Source organism: Lepidochelys kempii, chromosome 10 (genome assembly GCF_965140285.1).
Source record: "Lepidochelys kempii isolate rLepKem1 chromosome 10, rLepKem1.hap1, whole genome shotgun sequence".
Lineage (NCBI taxonomy): Eukaryota > Metazoa > Chordata > Testudines > Cheloniidae > Lepidochelys > Lepidochelys kempii.
In genome coordinates, this window is record NC_136389.1 from 81,639,673 (window position 1) to 81,658,293 (window position 18,621).

The 18,621-nt window shown below is 46.8% G+C and overlaps 1 protein-coding gene across 5 annotated transcripts in view; it reads left to right on the forward strand.

Moving 5' to 3' along the window:
• CORO2B (coronin 2B) overlaps nucleotides 1-18,621 on the forward strand; it is a 142,233-nt gene that overhangs the window by 80,020 nt on the left and 43,592 nt on the right. The window lies entirely within an intron of this gene.

Consider the following 18,621-nt stretch of genomic DNA (forward strand, 5'->3'; position numbering starts at 1 on the left):
ACTGACCCCATCATGTCACGGGTACACGGTTGACCTTTGTCACTTTCACCGGATCTTTCTAATTGCACAAAACAGAACACCCTTGCCCCGCCCCCTGCCATGAGGCCCCGTCCCTGCCCCACCTCTTCTCCGAGGCCCCGCCCATGATCATACAATCCCCCCCCCCTTCCTCTGTTGCTCCTTCTTCCCCACCCTCACTCACTCGCTTGCTCATTTTCACTTGGCTGGGGCAGGGGCGTAGGGTGCAGTAGGTGTTGAGGGCATCAGTGCGGGGTGCAGGCTCTGGGGTGGGGCCAGGGCTGAGGGGTTTGGGGTGCAGGAGGGGGCTCTGAGCTGGGGGGTGGGGCTGAGGGGTTCGGAGTGTGGGAGAGGGCTCCAGGCTGAGGCAGGGGGTTGCGGTGTGCGAAGGGGTCAGGGCTCTGGGCTGGGGCTGGGGCTGGGGCTGGGGATGAGGGGTTTGGGCTGCAGGAGGAGCCTCTGAGCTGGGGCTGAGGGGCTCGGAGTGTGGGAGGGGGCTCTGGGGTGAGGCAGGGAGCTGGAGGTGTGGGCTTTGGGGTGGGGCCAGAAATGAGGGGTTCAGGATGCAGGAGAGGGATCTGGGCTGGGGCAGGGAGCTGTGGTGCGGGGAGGGGTGAGGGCTCTGGGCTGGGGATGAGGGGTTTGGGGTGCAGGAGGAGCCTCTGGGCTGGGGCTGAGGCGTTCAGAGTGCGGGAGGGGGCTCCAGTGTGAGGCAGGGGGTTGGAGTGTGGGAGGGGGTATGGGCTCTGGGCTGGAGGTGTGGGTGTTGGGGTGGGGCCAGAAATGAGGGGTTCAGGATGCAGGAGAGGGAGCTGGGGTGTGGGGAGGGGGGAGGACTCTGGCTTGGGGTGTGAGCTCTGGGGTGGAGCCGGGATTGAGGGGTTTGGGGTGCAAGAGAATGAGGGGTTTGGGGTGCCCTGGCTGGGAGTTTGCATTGTAAGGGGGCTCAGGGCTGGCACAGGGGGTTGGGGCATGGGAGGTGGTGCGGGCTCTGGGAGGGGGCTCAAGGCTGGGGGTTGGGGTGCGGGAGGGGGCTGGGGGCTAGGGCAGGGGTTGGGGTGCATGAGGAGTTTGAGGTGTGGGCTCCGGGCGGTGCTTACCTCAGGGAGCTCCCCGGAATTTGCAACGTCCCTCGGCTTCTGGGCGGAGGCGCAGCCAGGCTGCTCTGTGCACTGCCTCCGCGCACAGGCTCTGCCCCCGCAGCTCCCATTGGCCACAGTTCCTGGCCATGGCCATCCCTCCATCTAGGACCCAAGGGACATGTCGCTGCTTCTGGGGAGCCTCACGGAGCCAAGTAGGGAGCCTGCCAGCCCCGAGCCAACCAAACTTTTAACAGCCCCGTCAGCAGTGGTGGCCGGAGCTGCCAAGGTCCCTTTTCAACCGGGCATTCTGGTCGAAAACTGGACACCTGGCAACCTTAGTTAGGGGTGAATACGTATCCAAGCTGCTCCTTTTTCTCACCCGCATTCCCTTAACCCCATGGGCCTTGCAGCTACAGTGCCCAGTTCACAAGGCTCCATGGGCCGTGTCAGGCATGGGGCAGTACCTTGTTAGGTAGCCTCCGTCATTCTTCTAAACTCAATAGGTTTCTTTGGATATGCTCTTCAAGTTTAAAGAGGGCAATAAAACTGATACAAAATGTAAGAGCTACACTATATCTTTACTCCTTTTCCTCTTCTCTAGGAAATTCAGACAATAAAGCCTTTTCTGTGGGATTCTGTAAATGACATTTCTGAAAATTTAATTGGCCCTTTTAAACTGGTGCCATGAATCAGTCACAGCTGGGCAATCGGATGGGTATCAATCTCATCTGCCTCTTCCAGGGACAAAACTGCAGCTCCCTTTCTCAGTCTGAAGGAGCCCAACTCCACATGGACTCATGTCCTATTCAGACAGGATTGAATCCTTCATATAGATTTAATGGGGAGGAAAAATTGACTCAGAGTCTCTGTAGTGAAAACTTTGGATACCGTTGTGAGTATTTCTTTCGACTCTCCCTAGGTCTGTCACAAGGTCTTCATGACTTAACTACTTGGCGTCATTATTCCTGCTGCCAAATCTTCACAGCATAGTCTGGTGGAGAGATTACTGTGCCTTTATAACACTCTGTTTGTCATCCTCCCGATAGCTTCTACTCGTCTTCTCCAATCTGTTCAACGTTCTGCTTGTCACTTTCACATCACACTCGTTAAGCTTTTATTTTGTGCTCTGACAGCTCCCACTTAAACTGAAGATTTATTTTAAGTTTTTATCACCTACCCTTAGAACCTTATGAGCAATCAACCTGCAGGGGTATTTATAGTGCCCAGTATTTGAATGTTCATGATCTGATGTACAATCTGGCCTCTTTTGGTACTAATCTACCCATTACATGGTGTAAGCTTCATCCTTTGTTTGGTGGCACTCCTCTTCTAAGGACTGGCAATTTCTGGCTTGGCTTAAAAGCAAATCCAATCCATGCTTTTGTTTTCCCCTTAATTTTATTGCTATGCGGTCCATAGCCGGCTGTTATCTATGTGAAGCACTTTTTTATGTGTGAAGAATGGCACCTACATTTAATAAATAATAAACCTATTGGAGTATTCACCTTTTTCTGCAGATAACCTTGCACTTTATCTTTCTCCCTGAGACTTGCTTCGGCTGTTTACTCGAGTTTGAAAATAAACTAGTTCATGCAATTTTAAACTCCTGGCCATTCAGCATATTCTTCAGAAACGGACCGATGGGAATATACTATGTTGGGTAAAAAGTAATATCTGTCGCCAGTGGTCATTCATGGTTGAACACCCATTGCTGTGGCTGACTCACTGCTCTCCACTTTTGCTGTGCCTCTTGGAAGAATGTATTGTATGGTTGCAACGTCACAGATAAACTCACTAAATATTACCTTGGCTTGGAATGCAGTTTCTTAAGGGCTTGTCTACACTGGCAATTTACAGCGCTGCAACTTTCTGGTTCGGGGATGGAAGCTACACCCCTCGCTTTAGTGTTGCCAGTGTAGACTAGCCCTCTTACGCTTTTGTATGTGCAACATTGACAGGCAGTAGTTTGCTAGTGACATGAACAGCCCAACTTTCAATTACTGTGAAGAGACTTAATAAATCTTACACTTTAATCTTGTTTGCTTTGCTTCCATCAGAATAGTAGCTCAACCTTGGCCTACTATACACTGGGCTAAATCAAGTGCCCAGGGTGAAGGAGACTTTGTATCTCAGCCCCACAGGGGCATGGTACTCTGGCTGGAGGAATGGTAGGTGCCCAGCAAGGTTTTACCTTGCGTGCTTTCAGCTCCAGCATGTGCTGACCAGGGATGTGTTACTCATTTCTAAGGAGTGAGGATGGGCGTGTTGCTGCCCAGTGTGCCTTGCCTACCCTGCACCGCTCCGAGGCATCCTATTCTGCATCATTAGGATGGCTCTTGTGACAAACACGCCGCCAGTCCCCTGTTCTGCTTTCCTCTCCACAAGACCTAGTGCAACTTCTACTGGAGAAGCAGGATTTTGCCTTTAATATCAGTTAACAGACTTGTGGCAGATTGAACTGAAATGCAAGTGAAGGGAGGTATGTGAGTGGGGGAAGATATCTATACATAATGTATGCTTTTAAAATAACCATTTTATAATGCCTGTAGTTCCCACAAAGTCAAAGGATTAATTATACGGAAACCCTACAGGATTCTTGCTGCATGATCAATAAGCTTCAGGACAGTTTCCAAAATCTACTTGTCCTTGTAACTGAGTGCAGCTCAAGATCATGAACATGGATTGAACAACTCCTTAGCTTTATGCCATGTTCAGTCTTGGAGTAACTCAATTGAGATCATTTTACCCCAACTTTCAGTTTGTCCCAAGTACTTGGGGACAATTTGATTAAATAAACTGGGTAAAGGTTTCTAGCTTTTGGCATAACGAACATAACACTCAGCTGTGTAGATTGTACAAGGATAGAAAGCTTCCTGGCCAGCCAGCCATTGGGATGTAATGTTCCCTGAATATTGCTCTTGGCTGTAAGAACAGATCACATCTGAACTCTTGCATCACTGCTTTCCTAAGTCTATCGGTCTGTTTTTAAAAAAATATTTTCTCCAGTAAACTTTCCAGATCTTTTGTGAATATGTCTTTACTTTCTTGCATAGAATCCATTGCAGATGGAGGGAACTGTAATCAGCATTTTAATTGCAGTGCACAGCTTGAATCTTACTAATATTCTAAAACCAAGTAGCTTTAGCTAAACAGTGTTAAGCCAGAGACGGAGACTAATGTATTTTTCCTGTTCTATTCAGTGTTTCGGCTACTGAATCTTTTTAGCCTATAATTATGAATATGCCAACCCTACTCCAATAATGTTGAGCAGTTGTAAAACTGTAGCTGTTAATCCTTTGTTGCCAACACTTTTTATTTCTGGTAAATCCAGGGGTGAAAGTAAGTTAGAGAACTTACCAGTATGCCGGAGTCCTGAGCAGGGGTGTGCCCTCAACCGGAAGAGCCGTGGCCTTAACCGGAAGAGGCAGGGCCTTAAATCCCCGGGCCCTTTAATCTTGATTTACAGGGCCTGGGGCTCCAGCTGCGGTAGTGGTGGCTGGGAGCCCTGGGCCCTTTACATCACCCCCAAGCTACCAGCTGCAGAGGCGGCTGGGAAACCCAGGGCTCAGGGGCGATTTAAAGGGCCCAAGGCTCCAGCTGCCACTACCGCAGCGGAGCCCCGGGCCCTTTAAATCACTGAGGAGCGCTGGGGGCTCCCGGCTGCCACCGCTACCCCGGGGCTCTGGGCTCTGGCAGAGCTTTAAAGGGCCTGGGGCCCAGCTGTGGTAGCGGCTGCCGGAGCCCCGAGCCCTTTAAATCCCCGCCTGAGCCCTGCTGCCCAAGCCCTGGGGTAGCGGCGACCGGGCTCCGTCGGGGATTTAAAGGGCCCCAGAGCTCCAGCCGCCGCTACTGACCCAGCCTTTAAATCCCCTCTGGAGCCTCACCGCCACTATCCTAGGGCTTCATCAGCAAGGCTCCAGTGGGGATTTAAAGGGCTGGGGCAGTAGCTGGAGCTTTGGGGCTCTTTAAATCCTCGCCGGAGCCCCACCACCACTACCCCAGGGCTTTAAATTGCCGCCAGGGAAAGCCAGTCCAGGTACAGCGCACCGGCTCTTACGGGTACACCGTACCGGGGCATACTGGCTTACTTTCACCTCTGGGTAAATCCAACATGGGATCAATGGATTAGGAACAGATAGTACACTAAATTAGTTGCAGTCGATACCTGGAGGAATCCTCACCAAAGATTTAGAAGTCCTCATGAATATTAAATATCAAGACAATCATTTCGTTCATTCTTATCAGAACAGAACTTGGTGAAATGTTGAAAACTGAATATGGACTCCTTAGTGCAATGTTATAATTTCATCATTTTTTAAAATAGAATCTGATTAGTTCATTAAGAGTAAACCAATTTTTTCTGGAAATAAGCAGCCTGCTAATTAATGTGCATCCATATTTAGTGAAACATAATCAAGGTAACCTAGATACAGCAGATCTACTCCAGGATTTAATTTGTTCCTAACTTTTCTTTTCTTTTTGTTCCTGTACACTGTTCTGCATTAGAAATTTTTTTAAAGCTACAGTACATTTGTATACTTTGGGCCATATATTCCCATTGTTGCATACGAGAAATCACAGAAACTTGCTATAAAACCTGCCTTTGTGTTCTACACATGAGCCAAGCCCACCTGCTTCGTACTCAGCAAACCAACTTGAAACACAGAAAAGGTCCAGTGTAGAATATCTGCAAAAGACTTGCCAGCTCCCTAAAGAGAGTGTGGCCAGATGCACCAAAGAAGTCAGGACAAAGTCAAATTGAAACTGAAACCCTGAAAACAAACCAAAAAAACTGTTTATATTCAAATTGAATGTTTTGTTTTGATGAAAAATTAAAAATTTCTGATGGTATTTTGGCGGGGTGGCCAAAAAGGAATTTGTCATTTAAAATTTTTTTCATGAAACACCATTTTTTGACCAGTCTTGTCTTTACTACAGATTGTGTTACGTAGCAGTGCAGGAGCCTTGGTTTTGCTCTTCAGTGGGTGCCCCCAGGTGCTAAAATCTCAGCCATAAAAAAAAATCAGAGGGCAATTTTGAAAACTTTGACCTTGACTTCTCCCAGCCTCACACAGAACCAGAAATGGAAGGCACTACTCACGCCCTATCCAGGGTTTCCCTGCTATCCAGCTGAAATTGCCCTGATCACCTGTGTACTATCATAGTTGGCTAGAATTGCTCTTCTGTCTTGGTGGTAGTATGGCGCTCTGCGTCACCCATCCAAATGGGGATTAAACTGCTGCGTGTTCAGTCAAAAACTGCACTTCAACTTCTTACTTAGCACAAAATACGTGGTCCCAGACCCCTGCTGTAGCTGCAGCAGCCCATTCTATTGCCCTCCCTCATCTCCTTGGTAATCATCAGTGGGTCTCCATGGCCCCTTTGCCCCTCCTCCGAAGGAATCACTCTTTCCTCTTCAGAAACCCATCCTTGGGGGTCTCCCCCCATCGGTCTCTCCCCTCACTTCCTGCAACTTCCATCTCAAAAGCCCTGATCAGCCTCATCTAACAAATGGAAACCAAAAGAAACTAAGCTTATAAAGAGACCCAGACTTCCTTGTCAGATGTTTGCAACCTCTGTAGTGGCCAAGTTCAAAATTTGCTGTTGCCTAAAATAAAAACTCTTAGATCTTCTGACAGGACATAACTAAGAGTGGGGGAGAGGTAGCCTAATAGTTTAACTGTAGACGGTCAGGCTAAGACCTTGGAGAACTCAATAAATAAATTTACATAATTTTTCATGTAGACTAGACAAATCTATTTGCACTCTTGAGTGTTTGTGTCATAAGAATGTGAATGTTTAGCTGCTTCTGGAGGGCTGTTTACATTGGAAAGCAATAACACCGGATTACATTTTCTTTCAGTAGATATCTCCTTCCTGCGATCTATCTTCTCCTCATGTTGCCATGTCCTTCCATCTGTCTCTTAAACACAACCACCCTGTCTCCCCCCTTCTCCTATATCCCATTTTGCATCCTCTCACTTCACACCTCTCCACATTGCTGCATCATCAAAGCAATTAGGATTGCAAATTCTTTAGTGTTGTGGACCCTACAGAACCAGGCTCTCCCACCACTATAAAACACACATTTTTTGTTCTGAGTGGGTGTGAGAACGCCCATGCTCCCTGGTGCTGGAGCGAAAAGGAAAAGAAAAGCTAAGCAGAAAGGCTGCCCACTTATCCACTTTATCGTCCAGACACTGACACAAGAATACAATCCAAACAGATTACTTCAGTTAAAGAGGAGAGATACGGAGAACATGTGTGTATGCCCTACTCAGCAATAGCCCTATCTCTGTCTCTGTTAGCATGAGCAGAATAAACACAGGCAGACAAAGTTTATTCGGAGGGTCACTGTAGCCATGACTGCAGACCAGAGGAATTGGTATGGGGAACTCTGCACATGAAGATAATTCAGGAAAATGAGCCAGTCGTTTGCTATCCAAAAGCAATGGGTAGAAATGCACTTTGGTTAATTTTCACTTCCAGGTAAGGTCTTTGCAATAAATTGCAGCTTGGCCCACAGTCTTGTTAATATAATAGACCTATTTTCTCTGTGCCATGAAGACACATGCTCTGTTATTTCATTTGCACCTAGACGTCTTCAAGACACTGGCTGCTCTCTCCCTCTCTCTTTCTGTATGTATATATTTAATTTGGAAAGATATTACACATTTAGGTGCATCTTTAACATTTTCGAATAAATTCTCTTTCATTAGGTGGCAATCATATTAAAGTAATGTTAATTACTCCTTTTATTGCAGTGCATGCTAAAATCCTGGAAATCTTTCTTTTTAAAAACACAAAAACAACTCCCTCCTCCCCCCCCCCTCCTGTTTTCTTGAGCTCACCTTATTTCTCAGTGTTGTGTAACATACTAGCTGGTATTTGTGTGCCACTGCCCTCTGCTGGACTGTCAAACCTGTTTGTCTGTTTTTTGGGGCAGCTCATTTAGAGGACCTAACCTTTAATACTGCTAGTAACTTAAGCAGATTCTCCTTTATTTCATGCTGCATCTCTCCTTCTTCCACAAAAAAAAAAGTATTTGCAACCTTACCAATAAGTAGGACAATAATGGGGTGGAAATTAAATTGCTCAAATTATAGGAAAGCTGTGGGTAGGGTTCCATTTTTACTATCTGCACAAAAGTGATACATCAAAGTTGGTGCCTCCTGGAGGTTTTTTCTTGCGGAGAGGACTGGGGGGGCTTAATTGTGCTATGTGTCAGACTTTGTGGTTGGCTCTTGCAACTAAAACATCAATATTTTCCCCAGTGCCGTAGCATGTTTGCTCAGCGAGATATCATGCGTTGGATATTAAACAGGTTTAAGCACTGTTGCTATAATGAGTAATGCAGCTGACTTCTTCACAATCAGCTAAGGAATAACTGTTTCAAGGGATATGCTTAGAGTCTAGTTTAGGGTCAGCCAGTAGTGGCCAACTTCTAATAAAGATTCTGAATGAGTGGTTTGACTGTGACCTGCTTCGGCTTGACTCCTTGAGTTCTTTCAGGAAGTCTCAAGCTTTCTCTCGCAGATTGCTTTTTAGGACTAAACGAGTGATGTTCATTTTACCAATATTTTAAAAAATGACTTAAGTCCCAGTTCAGCAAAGCACTTAAGCATATGCTTAACTCCCATTGACTTGAATATTTACAGTTAAGCATGTGCTTAAGTTAGTATTGCTCAGAAATCAAGAATCAGGCCCCAAAAGTCGCAGAATTGGCTTTAAAATCCTACGATTTTACAAATGATAAAATTGGGGGTTTATTCGCCTTCTGGCTTTTTGAACCTGTAGGTGCACTTGGCTCAAGTTTTCAAGTTTTCTCAGCAACCATGAGGGCTGGGAAAATGTTTTTAAAATGAAAGCTGAGATTCTGATAAAACCCTGTGACCCCAGAAGCTGGGGTGCTATCAGAAAAGTCAAACGTCCCGAGACTTGTGACAGAATCAAAAGTGGTGGCAACATGTGTAGTGTTTTACTGAATTGGGACCCAAGTGTTTTCGTCTGTTCCTGCTTTTGTCAGGAAAGGGTGGTGGAAATCTGTGCATTTTAGAGTTAAGGCTACATAGCAACTTCCATTTTAACCCCTCTTTTACAATCTCATAATGTTAACAAATCTGAGGCTCACTCAGTCTCCAGTCAGAGGTGGATAGGTTTGAAATTTGGAGCACATTGTGATTCAGTCCTTCCCAGTTGCTGCATTCAGGGCAGCCACCCAGGTTAATTGCCCTGCTTTCTCTGTCCAGTCTTGCAGCCACCTCGGTTTGTCCTTGAGGCCCTGAAGGAGCTCCAGTTTTCAGACGTTCCCGTGAATTTGCATTGCAAGATTGCTCACAGCCATTGCTGCAGGGACTCAGGCCAGGTCTACACTACAGCCCTATATCGGTATAACTACATTGCTCAGGAGTGTGAAAAATCCACAGCCCTGAGCGACGCAGGTCCTCCGACCTAACCCCCAGGGTAGACAGTGCTATGTCGGCGGGAGAGCTGTTCCTGTCCACACAGCTACCACCTCTCACAGGGGTGGATTAACTCTGCAGATGGGAGAAGCTCTCTTGTTGGCATAGGAGCAGCTTCACTTAAGTGCTACCATGGTGCACCTCTTACCAGTGCAATGGTTTAAGTGTAGACCTGCCCTCCGTGCCTCTGGTCAGCCACAAGGAAGAACTAGTGCAGTTTTCTGTCTTACTTCTGACACGATGCGAAGAGCTGTGCAGAGAAAGCCAATGGCAACACACAGCAAGTTTTTTGTTGTAACCCCTGGGAGCGACGTTACATCTTCACAAGCCCCATCTACTGTCACCCTGTCTTACCAGAGAGACAAGGTGGGCAAGGCAATGTTGGTCCAACAAAAGATATCGCCTCCCCCACCTTGTCTCTCTAATAGCCTGGGACTGATGCGGCTACCACAACACACCATACCACCTGGTCCTGTTAACTATTTACATATAAAAAGACACAGCGCACTCTTGTAACACGTGCACTGTGAAAGAACCCAACTTTCCTGCATTTGTTAGCGAAAAATGTTTTTTGTGCAGCCATAAATCCTCAATAGCTGAACTGGTCTGTCTCAAATTTGTCTGGTTTTGTAGATTTCCTTCAGACCTAAGGCAGGAAATTGGAGTGCACATTCTGAAGTTAGGAACAAGAATATTTATGTATATACAGGAGGATTTTCTGGGGAAGTTGTTTGTGTTCCACTTTGATTTTTAAACTCTGAAGCACTTTAGTTTGATCTAAACTTGCAAGGACTGTGAAAGTCAACCAAACCTTACAATATATTCCAGGAGGCCTAGGTCACTAATGCCCGGAAAAGCAGGACGTGGTGAAAAGGAATTCTCAGAGACACCTAATACAGACAGAACATGGGTTGCTAGCCAGGCAGTCCTGCGTTCTGACCTCTAAAACTGGCTGATCAGAGCAAACACGGATGGTCCTTCACACACACATCACAACAGCCACACGGCAAAGGGAAATAATTATCACCAGGTGCATTTGCTGACTCAGAACTGAGGCTGAGAAAGTCTAAGGGCCAGGTTTTTAGAAGTATTTAGGCACCTAAATCCCATTTGATTTGGGAGCTAGGTGTTTAAACGCCTTCAGAAACCTGGCCCTCAGTGACTACGCTTTGGTCTACACTACAAACTTAGGTTGGTATAACTACTTCGCTCAGGGGTGTGGAAAATCCACACCTCTGAGAACACAGTTATATTGACCTGACTCCTGGTGTAGACAGCACTGTGCCAACAGGAGAGCTTCTCCCATCTCCATAGCTACTGCCTCTCCGGGAGGTGGAGTACCTCGCCGACGGGAGAAGCTCTCCTGTCAGAGTACGTAGCAGCTTCGCTGAGCACTACAGTGGCACAGCTGTAACGGTGCAGCTGCATCCCTGCCGTGCTGCAGGTGTAGAAAAGCCCGAAGTGTTGCAAAATAAGTCATGTTGGAGCTAGAACCTAGGTCTCCGGTCTCCCACTCTTATGCCTGATCCACTAGATTGCTGTGCCCCAGGCAAAGAGAGCAACAAGAAGCGAAATAAATTATTAAAAACGTAAGCTGTTTACAACATGCAAAGTCTTGCACCTCTCCTACCATAAGGTCCAGTGTTAAGGTGTATTAATGATTGTATACAACGTCAGAGAGCATCCAATGTATTTCTGCTGTGACCCACATAAATACCCAGGAATAAAAAAATGTCAAATCAAGGGAGACAATAATGAAATGCAGTTGATACTTTGCCCTGCCCCATTCTGCTCCCTATAAAAAGTAGTCCATTGGGTGGAGGAAGAAGAATGGAAATACCTTGCCTGCAGCTATTAACTGAAATAGGGAGGTGTTTATATTCTTCTCTGTCTGTGCGTACTTAACTCTTATTACTAATCATGAGCACTGCCCATGCACACAGAGGGGAGACTGTACCCTGTGTTAACGTCCTTGGAAGGACAGATGGGGAGAATGGAAGCCAGGCATAATGGGCCACTCTGTATCTTCCCCATGGAGAACAGACGTTTCTAAAAGCTTTTTGTGTGAAACTCCGAAGAGTTAGAAACCAGCTCTTCCCCAGAGTCCTGTGGCTGTTAGTCACATGGTGTCCTGACCACAAGTAATCTGATGGTATCCTGGCACTGAATGGCATTTCCAATGGGTGGGGATGAATTGGCTATGCCAGGCTGAAGCAGAACAACGTGGTGTAGCAATGGGCATGACATTTCACGGGGCTGTCCTGATGATCGTCTCAATGGTTCATCTTTTCGCTGCCTCCTGCAGCTAACAGTAGATGCTTGTTTCAGCGCAGCTGGGAAAGAATAAGCTCCGTCAGTACTTAGGTCTCTTGCCGTTGTGCTTTATATAAAGGTAGACAGGCACAGGAGTGTGCATGCCAGTATGAGCCCTGACTAAACAGTTCAGATGATATGTCGTTCAGTGAGCGGAGCTCTCGGACCCGGGAGAACTGTGTAACTGATATATTGCTAGCTCTGTAATAGGATGGAATTTTGTTCCGTGAGCTCTTTAAGGGATAGAAGACGTTTAGTTTATGCTACTGGAAGATCTTTATCTAACGGAACTCTGTAATTCCAGGCAAAGGACTGAGAGTATGAAAAGAAAAAATCTTTATTAAAGGCAAAACTAAAATCCAAGAAACTTGTTCAAACCAACAAGATTCCCAGTGGGCGTGCCAGGGGAAACAAGCCAGGCTGTCTACACTGGGCAGACTCCATCTTTGCTGTCACAGATGCAGTCCATCAGCATCAGCAGTGGTAGGGGCTCTTGCAGAGACAGGCTCCACCAATGTTTTAACCACAGTGGCGAAAATGACAGTGGCTAGTCTGCTCTAGTACTCCCGCCAACTGAGTGGCAAATGTTGGCAATAGGAAAGAAATGTTATGGGACAAATCTGGTGTAGACAAGCCCTTGAACAATGCAGCAAGTAGCTTGTTGGGACAGGGATTGTCAGTCATGTTTGCACAATGGAACCCAGCTTGGGGGTGTGCTTGGGGGTGTGCTTGAGGCATTCACTATTACAGTAGAAATCTTTAATAAGCAGTGCCAATGGCCTATAATTTTATCTGACTGTTACAAAGTGCGAGCTAAACTTCAAGCAATTATCTGACACTACACGGACTTTGTTAGCTAGAGCTGAGCTACATCAACTGTGCAAGCAATTAGCAGCAAGCTGGAGTCTTGTTTTCTGCCCAGTGGATTCTTGCAGCACCTTGGGGGTGGGGGGTGGCTGTCTGACTTGTGCAATCTACACTATCACTGAGTGGGCAGACTGGCAGGAGGAGCCACTCACCTGAAACTGGCTGGGGACTGATGTAAACAGAAGTCCAGACTCGTCAGATGATGTCTTACACTTAGGCACCAAGAAGAACAATGGGTTCTGTTGGCTGTTGGATTGTAACACACGGGCAGTACAAAACCGTGGGGAAAATTCTCATCTGAAATCCACGCTGCGGATCAGAAAAGTAACAGTCCTGCTGGCTCAGTGCAGAAATGCTTGCCCAGCATGCCAGCAAGCCTCTCGTCCCAGAGGCGGCAGGATGGAGAGGCTAATGCATGGCTTCCTCTGACGTTCTGGCAAAGGCAAGGGCCGAGCAGAAATGCAGATGTGTTCCTGGTTGTATTTCATGGTACACAAATTAAAAACACGGCAAGTAGAGGAGAGAGCTGAAAGCACAGCTGGGCTGTAGCAAAATCCTGAACTGAGTCCTGGGTGCATCTGTGGTTCAGAGACTTCCCAAAGAGGAGTGCAAAGAAGCTGAAAGAAGCGTTGCCCTGGGACTGCGCCTTCTCCTTACAAAGGAGAGATGAAGGCGCTGCTTCTAAGAATGTCGCACAGAAGATCCTGCTGACACTGCTCTTGCTTCTGCATCCAGCCGGGCCAGGCAGTGGGGCCTCCCTGTAGGCAGAATCAGCTGCAAGCTGATGGGGAGAGGAAGCAGCTGGGCTCAGGTTTGCTTGCCTGGCTACCGTGCGATGCGGGAGGGAGCGCAGATCTGCAGCAAACCCAGCTGGAGATCAGAAACCAGCAGTGAGACAGAAATCACAGCTGACTGCGACCGTCTGTAATGCAATCCCAGGAGAGTTGGGGCAATTGTCCAGGAAGATGGAAGAGGGGTATCTCTGGTTTGGGGAGGAGGGATGGATGAAAGGAGATGGGACCTGTAATGGAAAGTGCCTCCCTCTACTGCCATCCCATACCGGGAGGGACAGACGCCAAAACAGGTTTACATACAGCACCAAGTGGGTATGTCGTAGTGATGGTCAAACCCTCAGGAGTCTTGGAGTTGAGCTCATATGGCCATATGACCGTTTGAACACTTATCTGAACCAAACCTCATGAATCAGCAAAACTTGCCTGGGTCCCTCTCAAGAACAGACTTTCTTGCAAGACTATCAGCAACTGGCTTCAGTCCTGCCTGGATACCGGTGCTTCCTCCGCAGTAATTATAATTCCTGTGGCCTGTGAGAATACTCCACTTCCAGCCACTTTGTGTCTTCTTTCTGGCCTAATGGGTTATGTGCCCATTCGACCTCTAGGTTTTTCAGCCTCTTCTGGCCACTTGCTATCCCAAACAAAGAAGGGGAAGCCCCAGGGTTAACGTGCTTCCCCCTGCATGGGAACTGGCATTGCACTGATATTTCCTTTGGGTGGAAGCTGGATCCAAAGTGGGTTGTTCTTTCACAGCATAGCCATTGAGATAAATGCCTTGCTCTGGAATTGGCTCCTATTGAATTAGCTAATCAGTATTAATTTGTATTACTGTAGCGCTTAGGAGCTCTATCCTTGCCCAGGTCCCCTTTGTGCTAGGCTCTATACAAACACAGAACAGAAAGACAGCCCCTGCCCCAAAGAGCTTACAGTTAGAGCCCTGCACAGGTACAAAATTAGATCCGTGGGTGCAAATATAAAACGGATCTCCACAGAGTTGCAGAGCGAGACCAGCAGCGCCATGGCCAGCGACCTGGCCAGGAACCACAGTGGCAAAAGCAGCAGCATGTTGGGCCACTGCTCACAGGCGCTAGCCCCCAGCCTGGGCAGCTCCTCCGGCATGGCGGTATCACTCCCAGCCCTGCCCACTGGGGCGGGCACCAGGCTCACCAGCAGCTGTCTCTGGTCACACTAGAGTGTGGAAGCAGCTGTCACACTCCCAGACAGGAGTCCCTTCCATGCAGCAGTGTGCGTCTCCTGTCTGATCTGAGTACCTATGTGCTGAAACCTGCCCAACCCTGCTTGACTGGGGCTGGGGGTCAGGGGTGAAATGGACTGGCCAAGGATGCATGATCCATTTACACTGACACTGTGAGTGATGCCGGAATGAGATGGACCAAGGAGGCTGTTTGGAATCTGGATGAGGTTCAGGCTAGTTTGGTTTTCAGGCTGAATTGAGGATGGGGTCAGAATCTGACACGCTTAAAAACCCACATCTCGTGGGAATATTAGTTCTTTCTGGTTCTGGCTCCAATTGAACTCTTCTCAGTGTGTAGTGACCTCTTGCTGCATGCATGAAATGTGATTTAGTGAAATAAAACAGCTTGTTATCCCGATCCACTCGCTGAAGTCTCAATGAACCTTTCTGTGCGCTTGTGGGTCTTTCTTGCATTATTCCAGCAGGTACCCCCTTTATTAACTGTTCGGGCCCCAAACACTATGGTGTAATTAAGATCCCCTGCACTGGGATGTGTGTGGCTCCTTAAGGGCAATGACTGTAATGTCAGGGAATGACACGAGGCTTGCCTTCCAGAAATGTATGAAGGCGCTAATCCTTCCCAGTCCAAAGTGAGTTCAAGAGGAAGAGGTGTCCAGAAGGGACAGATGGCTCATTCAGCAATTTACCCACTGGGCCTCAGGGCACCTATGCAGGCAATCTGGCCACATTCAGCAGGTGTGAAAGCCAACAGGCCTAAATGCAGCTGCTTGCAAACCTAATCCAGCTCATACGTGGGTCCCATGTTTGCCTGGCATGCCCTCTATGTGACCGTAACTGTTAACTCTCTCTTGCTTTCGGGGGCAAGCGAGAAGTGGAACAAAGGTTGCAGCATGGAAACTTGTTGGCTTTGTGCCATCGGCAGCAAAGAACTATTTAAATCCCTGTTTAGGTCAGCTTGGCGGCTCTGACTGGTGACTCCGAAGAGAGTGGTGGGTAGGGACTGTGACAGTTTCTCTACAGCTGCTGGGAAGGTTGAAATATAAAGGGTGTGTCTTAGCTACATTTCTGTACATACAGACAACTGAGTGTAGCTGACGCTTAGTGCTAGACCAGAGAATCTCAGGCACAGATCCATCATCCATGTCGGCAACAGCTGCTCACCCAGCCCAGAGATCTGTGTACTTAAGGAAAGCTTGCAGCGGCTCCGATTCTTTTGGCTTGAAATGTCTTTTGCAGCAGCTGGTTGACTTGCACACCCATGGACTGAAGGACTTTCCTTTGTGCTTCTCCATCTAGCTCAGCCTGGCTGACCTCTACAGGACATGTTGCTAGGAATGAGTTTCCCCAAGGATCTTTACTGTGCTGCAGGGATTGATAATTCTATGGTAGGCACCTCCCAGCTGCCAGAAATAAAACAAGCCCTGTTTTGATGAGGTGACTCTGCATAGTGCTGTAACCTCGCTCAGGTAGCCTGGTACTGACTCAGCAGATTGCCATGGCTGAGGGCCCAGGACTATCTGCCTGCAATTTATTTAACTCACTCTCCTCGGAGCTCCACAGACAATCTGGCTTGTTCAGGCCCCCCTAGATTCTCCTTTCCCTTTAACTTGTGCAAATCATCTTCCATAACCTGGTAAGTTTCTCAAGACTTGCACCAATGTATAGGAGGACTTTTATTGCATTTATGCCATCTGTTGTTCAAATAGCCTGCAAATTTGAGATGCTTGACTACTGAATACCAAGATGCCACAGAAAAGAGGTTAACTTAGCCCCAGCTACCAGGTACCTGTGCAGAGAGTTGATGGCTGGCTGTAGTAGAAACACAAACAGAGTGCCAGAAATGTGACAGAATACATTACATCTCTGGCCTTTTGAACCCACACTCATGTAGGATTTCTCAGGGAGAACTGGATCAATCAGAAGACCAGAGAGGATGGCTCGAAGTCAGAACCAAGTGCTCCAGTGCCGGCCTTGAAGTCAACACCAGTGATTTAAGAATTTATTGTAGACATTGAGCAAAGTGATTGATCCTGCCCTCAACGTCCTTTCAGAAATGGCATAAAGGCTTGTTCTTGCTCAAAATGAACGTAAGATTCCATGGTTCCAACTGCATATGACGGATTTCAGTCTGAAGTCAATATTTGCCTAAATACTAACACTCGTCACAATTGGGATTAGTAATGGAGGTGTCCATGCTAAGCATGGGGGCTCAGATACTTGTAGCAGAATTGAGACGTGGTGTGAACTAACTTTCTGGGCAACACTTAAATCTCTTTTAATTCAGTATCCACAAGCAACTGTAGACACGGAACTGAGGGTGGAAATGACTTGGATGCCTACCCAATTGTGCTTCCAGGGCAAGGAGCTAGACATGTAGGGACACAAGCATTCAAACTCGAGTACAACGTAGCCTAGAAGACAGAGCACTGGACTGAGATTCGGGAGACCTGGAGTTTGTTCTTGGCTCTGCTGCTGGGCAGGTTACTTCACCTCTCTGTGCTTCAGCTTCCCCATCTGAAAAATGAGGCCAATGATACTGACTCCCTTTGTGAAGTGCTTTGAGATTATGAAAGAAAAGTGCTATAAGATCTGGGGTATTATAATAAATGTTGCATTTTCACTAATAATAAAGTCAGGTGTGTATTTAGACAGTGACCAGAAAGGGACCTGGCTCTTTCTCAGTGGTGCTGAGCAAGGAGTCAGTGTTTTCTGAGTGTATTCAGCAATTCTGAAATGGGATTCAGAGCATGCTAAGTGCCTGATTCTGTATGTGGGCATCTAATTTGAGGAACTCAAGTTGAAAAACTTTGGTACTGAATTTTAGCATTGGATCCAGCAGATGCTAAGGAAGAGGTCAGGTTTGAAAACTTAGCTCATTGTGTGAACAGAAGCTTTGAAAAGGAAAATCAAATATTATGCCCAATTCCTTTGTTGTATTTACGGGTAAATGTGTCTGGGTCGAATTGTAAGAGGAGTTAAAACTATACAGGACATAATCTGCAGGTTTGCATCGCTCTAGCACTGTGAAAATAAAACGCTGTTAAATTGTCCCATTGGAGTGGATAGTGTGTAGGTTGCCAGTGTTTATTTGTTTAGTAGTACAGACAGCAGGCTACAGTGGTCATAATGCAAATACTTGCACCCTCTGCTGGTTAAACCATGTCACCTTTAGGAAAGAATGGCTTTTCATTACCAGTCAAGATAGAATTTTTTCCCATTATGTACAGAATCCAGTTTAACAGGGATTTTGTTTGTCTTTTTGTCTTTTTAAATAACAAGCTTGATCTTGGCTACTGTTCTGGAATAAATGTAAATACTAATTCAGCAAAGCTTTGTGTTTTTAATTTGTGCAACACTTTCATCTATCTAAAGCTTATGCATTTTTGCTATATTTTAGATCAGACATCTCTTATGCTTTGTAGACCTATCCTGCAGTGGTTAGTAAATAAGAAATGCCCTGCAGTGGAAGGTAAGTAAGAAAAAACAATTGTCCGCATGGAGGGGCTTTCTTGCTGGTTACCCAGGAAAGTTCCAGGAGTTAACATGTTAGAAAAGGGTTAGGCAGAAGATGTAATATCTGTGGCTAACCTACCTCTCCTAATAGCCATGCAAGTGTGGTGACTGGCACTTAAATCTTACACATGTCCAGAAGTGTGATGAAATGTCTGTTTCTTTCAGCTATTTATTGCGAACATATTTTTACAGAGGATTAACTTCTGTATGTGCTGATGGAGTATTTTTATAAGGGAAGAATAAGGGTGATGCGAGGTGTGGCTTAAAAATGTTCAGGTGAACAAAAACCCAGAAATAGACATATGCAACTTTGCCCCATTCTAACTAAGGAATCTGGCAAAGAGGCCCAGAGTTGT